General features: G+C 44.9%; 1 pseudogene across 1 annotated transcript; it reads left to right on the plus strand.

Annotated features, from left to right (window-relative positions):
* Positions 1-1,743: 1,743 nt before the first annotated feature.
* Positions 1,744-6,084, plus strand: LOC308437558 (heterogeneous nuclear ribonucleoprotein A1-like; annotated as a pseudogene). The gene is made up of 3 exons: positions 1,744-1,754; positions 4,798-4,984; positions 5,038-6,084. The product of its transcript is annotated as a heterogeneous nuclear ribonucleoprotein A1-like (transcript).
* Positions 6,085-8,702: the final 2,618 nt, after the last annotated feature.

Raw genomic sequence — 8,702 nt, forward strand, 5'->3', positions numbered from 1 at the left:
TTTTTTCCTTTACCAACTATCAAAACATTCCTTCTGATCCTAGAGACCGACCGACCTCACAGCAGCCTCTGCCTTGCAAATCACACCGTCCTTTCCCTTATAGGCAATACTGCTAGCCACTAATTACCAACTCCAGGCTTTGTCCCAGCCACATATCGTGTAGAGTGGCCTGTCTGAGTCTCCCTTTCACCATTCCCAACCCCATGCTTGGCCCTAATGATACATCCTGTGTGCCAGCCCAGTCCTTTCAGCTCACCCGACTTTAGACTTCTCCTATCCTGTCCATTTTCTGGGCCATATCCTACGCATTCATTTTGTACCGAGGTCCAGTATGGTGAGTTCCCTGAACCTTACCCCACCTGCACCCTCTCCAACCCCTAGACCTATCTCAGGTCATGTAGCCTGTTCATCCCATCTTGTTAATCCTGCCTGCACCACCTCTACCGCTTAAGTTCAGCCATAGCCACTCATCCTCTGTGCTAGTCCGATGGAATCACCCTATCTCACCCTAATCCACTCACACCACATGACCCAGGCCTTGCCCATTGGGCGGCTCACTAGACTAATCTAGTGACACCACATGTCACACATCTCTGGGCCAGCCCAATAAATTCAGTCCTACCTAGGAACTGGGAACAATTCCCAGCTTGACTCTGTGTGCCAGTCTGGTGAATCTTTGAGACCCTAGCCTGCCTGTAACATACCCTGCCTCTAGGCCTAACTCAGGAAGAACATCTGAGTCCCCATCTAGCCTGGTGATTCACTGGAACTTTGCCTGCCAGCACTATCCCCAGTCCTCAGGCCTTCCCTCGGCCACACAGCCTATACATGCAGCACCCTAACCGACGGAATGCCACAAACCTCAGCCCACCCACACCATCCCCACCTTTCTCAGGAATTGCTTGGGCAGCACAGTTTGCACACCAGCTAAAGCAGATCCAGGAGTTCATCCAACTTGCATTCTTTCTTGCTTACCAATCAACTGGAATCACCATGTTCCTCAAATACGAAATAACACCCAGTGTCTGAAGGATTGGCCTACCAACGGCTCATTCTTGACCTAAATTCAATCAGGCTTAAGCAACCACAAAACCAACAGTGAAGCTTCGCAGAAGCAGCAAAGACTCTCATCAGAAACACAGTAAAAGAAGCCCACACGCCCAATTCTTATCAGAAGAACACACACAACATAAAAGACCAAGATAGTATATCTTCCCCATAGAAATAGTTCCCAATGAGAATTGCCTTAGATGAACCCCAGGACACAGAAATTAAAAAGAAAAAAACATAGATGTTATCAAAGAATTCAAAAAGGTTAAGGAAGATATGAAAAACAGCTGAATAAACTTAACAAGAACAGCTATAAATATCTGAGTGTTGCACAAGAAAACCCAAACACAAGGCTGAAAGAAATGAAAAATATTAGCAAATATCCTTGATGGAAATACACAAAAATATTGTCAGTGAAGCACTTATAACCTGAATGCAGGCATAAATCGGATCACTCACCGTGATCAAGTTGGTTTTATCCCAGAGATGCTGTGGCAGTTCAACATTGTAGGTCAATAAACATAATTACCCAAATAAATAGATGTAAAGACAAGAATCAATAGATGCAGGAAAAGCTTTGGACAAAGTTCAGCACACTTTTGTGATAAACGTGCCAGAGAGAGGAGTGCTGGGTGGCATAGGCCGCAATGAGTAACGTTTATAAATACAAACACACACCCAAAATTATCCGGCATGGAGAAAAGGTCAGAGCAGCACCACAGAGATGAGGACTGAGTGAGGGCTGTTCCCTGTTATAAGTCCTCTTCTGTTCCATGTTTGACGTGCTACCTACAGCCACAGAAAGACACTAAGAGGATACAGACAGGAAAAAAAAGTCAAATTATCTCCATTTGCAGAGGATAGGCCATTACTCATGAGATTCCAAAAATTCCACCAGAAAAGTTCTGGAAATGACCCATATCACCAAAGGGGCAGGAGCTATGTAAGAGCAGCTCACAGAAGTCAGCAGCGTGGTGTGTACCGACAACACAGATGTCGGGGGGAGGTGGACATTCTTCCTTCCACGACAGGCTGAGACAGCAGGAGCAAAATCACTAGGACTGAGGCAAGGGCTGGACGGCCACTATAACGGAGCCTTTACATCTCTGAAGAAGCAGGTAAAGACTGCCCACGCCCCTGGAGTAGGAGAATTAATACTGTGAAAACGACCTTTTTACCAAAAGCACATTATAGCTCCACTGCAATCTCAACCAAAATCCACAGAAGTAGAAAAACCCTATAATCCATATAAAACCAAAAAGACTCAGAATTCAAAGCCATCCTGAGCAAAGAGAAAATTTCTAGAGGGATTACAATTCCAAATTTCAAGTTCCATAACAGAGCTAGAGTGATAGAAAACAACACAAAAGCACTACACGCAAAACAGACATGCGCACAAAAGGAAGACTCGGGCATGACAGCACATCTAATATTTGACAAAGATGGACAACAACAACAACAAAAAAAGAGAAACAGCATCTTCAACAAATAGTGGTGCTGGGGAAACCGGGTGTCCACACGTAGAATGAAACTAGATTCATAGATTAACTCCTTTTCTGTTGCTGTGATAAGGATCCTTCACCATGACAACATGTAGAACGAGTTCGTCTCGGCCCATGGCTCCAGAGTCGAGTCAATGATGACAACATGGCAGCAAGTGGCAAGAGCGTGACAACTAAGGTCTTAAACCCAAAGCACAAAGCACAGAGGACACACCGGAAGTGGCGTGATGCTTTAAACCCAGAGCCCACCCCACTTCCTGAGGCAAGGCCAGACCACACGATATAAACCTCACCAAGCGGCACCACCAACTGGGATCAAGTATAGAAATGTCTGAGATGATAGGAAACATTTCTTATTAACATACCACAGCTGGAGAGACGGCTCAGTGGTTAAGAACACTGACTGCTCTTCCAGTGGTCCTGAGTTCAATTCCAGCAACCCCATGGTGGCTCACAACCATCTGTAATGGGATCTGGTGCCCTCTTCTGGCCTGCAGGTGTATATGCAGGCAGAACACTGTATACATAATAAATAAATCTAAAAACAAATACCAAAACAAAACAAAAAGTCACAACTGAGACCTATCACCCTGTACAAAAAAATAAAAGAAACAGAAACAGAAAATAAAACACCCAAGTGAATCAAAGACTTCAACCTGCTAGAAGAAAAAAAAAACACCAAAACAGCAACAAGAAACAAAACAAACAAACAAAAAAACACAGGCAGTACTCGACAAGATATAGATACAGGAAAAGACTTTCTGAATAAAACTCACTTTGGCTAGAAATCAAGTCACAATTGACAAGTGGGACCTCATAAAGCTCAAAAGCTTCTGTATGGCCAGAGGAAAAAAAATCCATAGACTGAAAGAAAACATTGGCCAGGTATACATCTGATAGAATATTACTACTATCCAGAACACTTGGAGAAGTGGCTAAGCAGTTAAATCATTAGCTACTGTGCCAAAGGTCATGAGTTCAATTCCCAGCAACCACAAGTAGCTCACAACCATCCTTAATGGGATAATGTGTCTTCTCTGGTCTGTCAAGGACACTGTGTTCATAGATATGAAATAAATAAATCTTTAAAATAGACTATAAAAAACTCTTAAAAGCCAATAGAACCAATAACCCTATTTAAAATGGGCCATGGTGGCTGGAGCTATAGTGGCTGAAGAGGTGGCTCAGCCCTTGAAAACAACTGTGGCTTTGTTTGTTCCCAGAGCCACGCACACAGGAACCCCAATGTCCCGTAATTTCAAGTCATGAGACACAATAACTTCTGCCTTCCTCCCGCACCAGGCACACATGGGGTGCACACGCATATTCAGCAGGGCACTCACAGTCACACACATGGAATAAAGTAAATAAATCTAAAATAAATAGTGGGTTACATGGATCTAAACAGAGTTCTCAAAACAAAGAAATAGAAATGATAAGACATATCTTTAAAAGTGTTCGTCATCTTTCCAGAACTCCAAATGAGAACAACTGTTGAGAATTTATCTCACCCCAGTCAGAATGCCCACGATAAACAAAGCAACGAACAACACATGCTAGAAAGGATGTAGGGGAATGGAAAGTATATATACATATACATATGCATATATAAATAAATAAATATATACACACATACATATGCACATATGTGTGTGTATATTTATTGTGTGTATATGTCGTTTAAATGAAGTTATGGTACTTGGTGTAATAATTCTTCCCTGAGAGCCATAAGCTATTTAACAAAACCCCCAGGACCATATGAGAAACCACCCTTTGAGTTATTAGAAGAATTCAATAGACCCTCAAAATAATATAGGCCAGTGCTGTTGATTGTAGTTGATTCTGTAAAAGACTAAGTCCCTGTTTCTGAAGACACCCAAATGCTGGACCCAGGACTTAGAAGAACCAACCTGGAAGCACCCTCACTGCGGACTCTCTCACAGTACTGGAAGGGGTTACTCCATGAATGACACAGCCTTACCATGGTGCTTATGAATAAAAACACTGTCCAGCATTTATGAATAAAAACACTCTCTTGCCTGGCCTGGCACTAGACCCTGGGGTTAGGAAGCCATCTTTCACTGGTCCGATTAATCAGCTCACCCACCAGATGACCTTGACCCAGCAGGAAGGAAGGCTTGATAGTCACATCAGACACACAGCCAGAGAAGGTCACATGCCCAGGACAAAGGAAAACGACACAAATAGCCCTAACAGCATGTCTCTCTCCTGTCAAATCCATTAGTCCTACGGAAGTGCTCCCTAAGGAGAGCTACCTTGATGAACCCGAGGACACAGAATTTAAAGGAGCAATCGCAAACTGTATGATAGAGTTTGAAATTGTAAAGAAGACACGAACAGACACTTCACTGAACACACGCTTGGGTGATGTCCAAGAAAATACAAACATACATCTGAAGGAAATCTCGAAGGTAAGTCAAGATTTGAAAAGGGAATTCCCCTTCTGCTCTTTTGCGCTGCTGAGGAAGCATCGCTTGAAGGCTCTCGTCACCCGCCATCAAAGTCAGAGTCTCCCAAGGAGCAGAAGCTCTTCATCGGAGGACTGAGCTTTGAAACAACCGACAAGAGTCTGAGGAGCCATTTCGAGCAATGGAGAACACTCACCGACTGTGTGGTAATGAGAGAGCCAAACACCAGGAGACCCAGGGGCTTTGGGTTTGTCACATACGCCACTGTGGAGGAAGCAGATGCTGCCGTGAATGCGAGACCACACACGGTGGATGGAAGAGTTGTGGGACCCAAGAGAGCTGCGCCAAGGAAGATTCTCGGAGACCAGGCGCCCGCTTAAGTGGAAAAAAGATCTCTGTTGGCGGTATTAAAGAAGACACTGGAGAACATCACCTACGAGACTATTTTGAGCAGTATGGGAAAACTGGAGTGATAGAAATCATGACAGACAGAGACAGGGGGAAAAGGAGGGGCTTTGCTTTTGTCACCTTTGATGACCGTGACTCTGTGGATAAGTGTGATTCAGAAATACCATCCTGTGAATGGCCACACAGTGAAGTAAGAAAGGCTCCGTCGAAGCAAGAGATGGTCCGTGCTTCATCCAGCCAGAGAGGTCGAAGTGGTTCCGGAAAGTTTGGTGGTGGTGGTGGCTTTTGGTAGCAATGACAATTTTGATCGAGGAGAGAACTTCAGTGGGCGTGGTGGCTTTGGTGGCTGCTGTGGTGGATATGGTGGCAGTGGGGATGGCTATCGTGGATTTAGCAATGACGGAAGCGGTTTTGGAGGTGGTGGAAACTACAGCGGTTTTGGCCATTACAACTATCAGTCTTCAAATTTGGGGCAGATGAAGGGAGGAAACTTTGGAGGCCAGAGCTCTGGCCCTTATGGTGGCAGAAGCCACTGCTTTGCTAAACCACGAAACCAAGATGGCTATGACGGTTCCGGCAGCAACCGTAGCTGTGGCAGCGGCTGGAGGTTCTCATTACAGCCAGGAAACAAAGCTCAGCAGGAGAGGAGAGCCAGAGAAGCCACAGAGAAGCTACAGGTTACAGCAGATTTCTGAACTCAGCCCAGCGCAGTGTGGCAGGGTCCCGCTGCTACAAAGAAGACATGTTTTAGACACTACTCGTGTGTGGGGGCAAACTCTCCAGGACTGTATTTGTGACTAACTGTATAACAGGCTATTTTAGTTTCTGTTCTGTGGAAAGTGTAAAGCATTCCAGCAAAGGGTTTTACTGTAGACCTTTCCCACCCATGCTCTGGATTGCTAAATGTAATCGTCTGATCATGACGCTGAATAAGTGTGTCTTTAAAAAGAAAAGAAAGGGGAATTCGGTGAAGTGATTAAAACATTGGCAAGAACACAGAGAAATGAAGACGGAATGGAGAGGTTTCATATCCCGGTGAGAAACGGCAGGGGACTTGAAGATAAAGTAGAGCTATACAAAAGTGAGGAAAATGGAAAATTATGAAAATCAAAGAATGCAAACACACAGGAAGTTTTCCTAGAACCCAGGCCAACCTAAACTCACCACCCTCTTTCTAGTCTCGCAGGGGCTAGGTGTCCAGTGAGTCGGAGTCGGCCATAGGCAGACTGAGCTAACCCAAGCTGGTCTCGTATATTTTGAACAAAGAGTGGAAACAGGAAACACCTTGATAATAAAAGGAAGAATGACTAAAGTATAGTTTTCCCACCTGAGGATCTCCGCTACAAGCTTTTGTTTTAATTCTAGGAAGTAAATCACACAGTTGTCAACTTCCAGTTGCTGTCACCCAGACAAGAAAGCCGCCTCTAGTGTAAACTGTGTGGCAGAAAAGTAACCAAAACTCAACAACCATTGCCCCATGTAGATCATCTCCTCAGTCACACACAGTAAGGCCACACCCTCCCCTCTTACGCCAAGGCACAGTTAAGAGAATTTGACACCTGGCTGATGTTGGAGAAACAGTGTCCCATGGGAAGCCTGTCAAGAAACAGCTCCCATATCTGTCACAGGAAAGCATCAGTGGACCCAGAAGCCCTCCTAAGATTTCCCCAAGAGGCTCAAGTGGCCTCCAGTTCAATCAAATCACAATTCAACAGAAATGAATCCAGAGGAAGGTTTCGGTCAGTGCTTCTCGGGTACCAGTTCTTGTCCTGCAGAGTTTTGAACGCTTGGTGTTTATTTAACACCAAGCTAGACAGGGATCACTTGTAAAGTTCTTTAAAGACTGAGCACACCAATCCAAAACTCTCAAGTCGGAAGCACGAGAGTTGACAATTCCACTTCTAAGACTGTCATTGCATGTACACATAAAATACCTTATAAGACTGCTTTCATACCATGCCTGTGAATATGAGGTCATCACAGTGTGAGTGATTGACAGCTATAATCACAGCATGTGCCTATTTGCAGATTACATGTCAATGGATCTAGAAAACTAGTGAGTATATTTTAAATTAGAATTGCTACATCAATCGCTCTTCCAAAGCGGCAACACGTATGCGTTTGGTTCCGATAAGCCAGTGAAGGACAAAATAGTGCTGAAGCTGACCAAGCCAGGTGAGTGCTGAGTGTTTGCTCACTGATGAGCACCACGGTCTTGCCGTCTTGCCGGGGGAATAGCGACCCTTCCTTCCTTGCTTCCATAAGCAAACCCAGCTGACCACACGGTAATTGTGAGAATGGAAACAGTGAGACACCAGCCGTTTTCCCCTCCCCAAGCCAGTTTTCTGTGCTTATTTGCAGTGTCCCAAATCCGAGAACAAAAGAAACAGCTCAAGCTTCCTACAGAGAACAGAAGGCAGGGAGAGTGAATACTCCACCCCCAACCACCCACCTTTAGTATAAGAAATTGTTAGTTGCGGGAAGAATAAGGCCTTTGCCTCCACCCACAAGTCTCTACTTTGTGATCGCCTCACTGAGCGTCCAGCCTCACATGTGTCTGCACTGGTTTCTGCTCTCCCAGGAAGAGCTGTACTTTCACTGGAAGGGCTTCAGCTGCAAAGCACTTCCGTGCACAAGGTACAGATGAAACACTAAGTAAACTCAAGCCCAGAGACTTGGTTCAGCTGCCTCCCCTCTCCTCTCCTAGAGTCATAGAAGAGACGTTTGCGAGTCGTGAACCCACTCCTGAGTACCAACTCATCTCTGAGTGAGTTCTAATTAGTCAGGTTTCGAGGGATGTAGTCATTAGATCTGGCTAATGAATCTTTTGAAATCATGCAAGACTTACTGTTACCATGCTAGTCCCACACAGTTAAATCTCACGTCACTCAATGTCCAAAAAGAACCAGGGAACTCCAGATGGGTGGGGTTGAGCTCGGAAGCAGTCATTGGACCGATTACCCTGTAATTCTAGTGTTTACATGCTAAGGAACCTGAGAATCACGCTGGTTATTCACAGATGCAAGGCAGCTTGGAAACCGCAGGTGTAAACACAGAGTGTGTGCTTTTCACACCTTTAACTGAAATCATTTACATTCTTACAACTTGGCGAACCACTGTGTACAAATAAAACACCTCATCTAGTGTTTTCTCGGGTACCAAGAGTATGTAGTAAAAAGTCTACCTCAAAGAGACAGAAACCATACCTCAAAGAGCACGTCGCATGACTTGCAACCCTTCTCTAGATGACAGCCATAGATGGGGTGCTCCAGAGAACACAGAGGCGGGTCCGTGGGTTTTTTCCTCCAGAAGT

This window comes from Micromys minutus, assembly GCF_963924665.1.
Source record: "Micromys minutus genome assembly, chromosome: 26".
Taxonomy (NCBI): domain Eukaryota; kingdom Metazoa; phylum Chordata; class Mammalia; order Rodentia; family Muridae; genus Micromys; species Micromys minutus.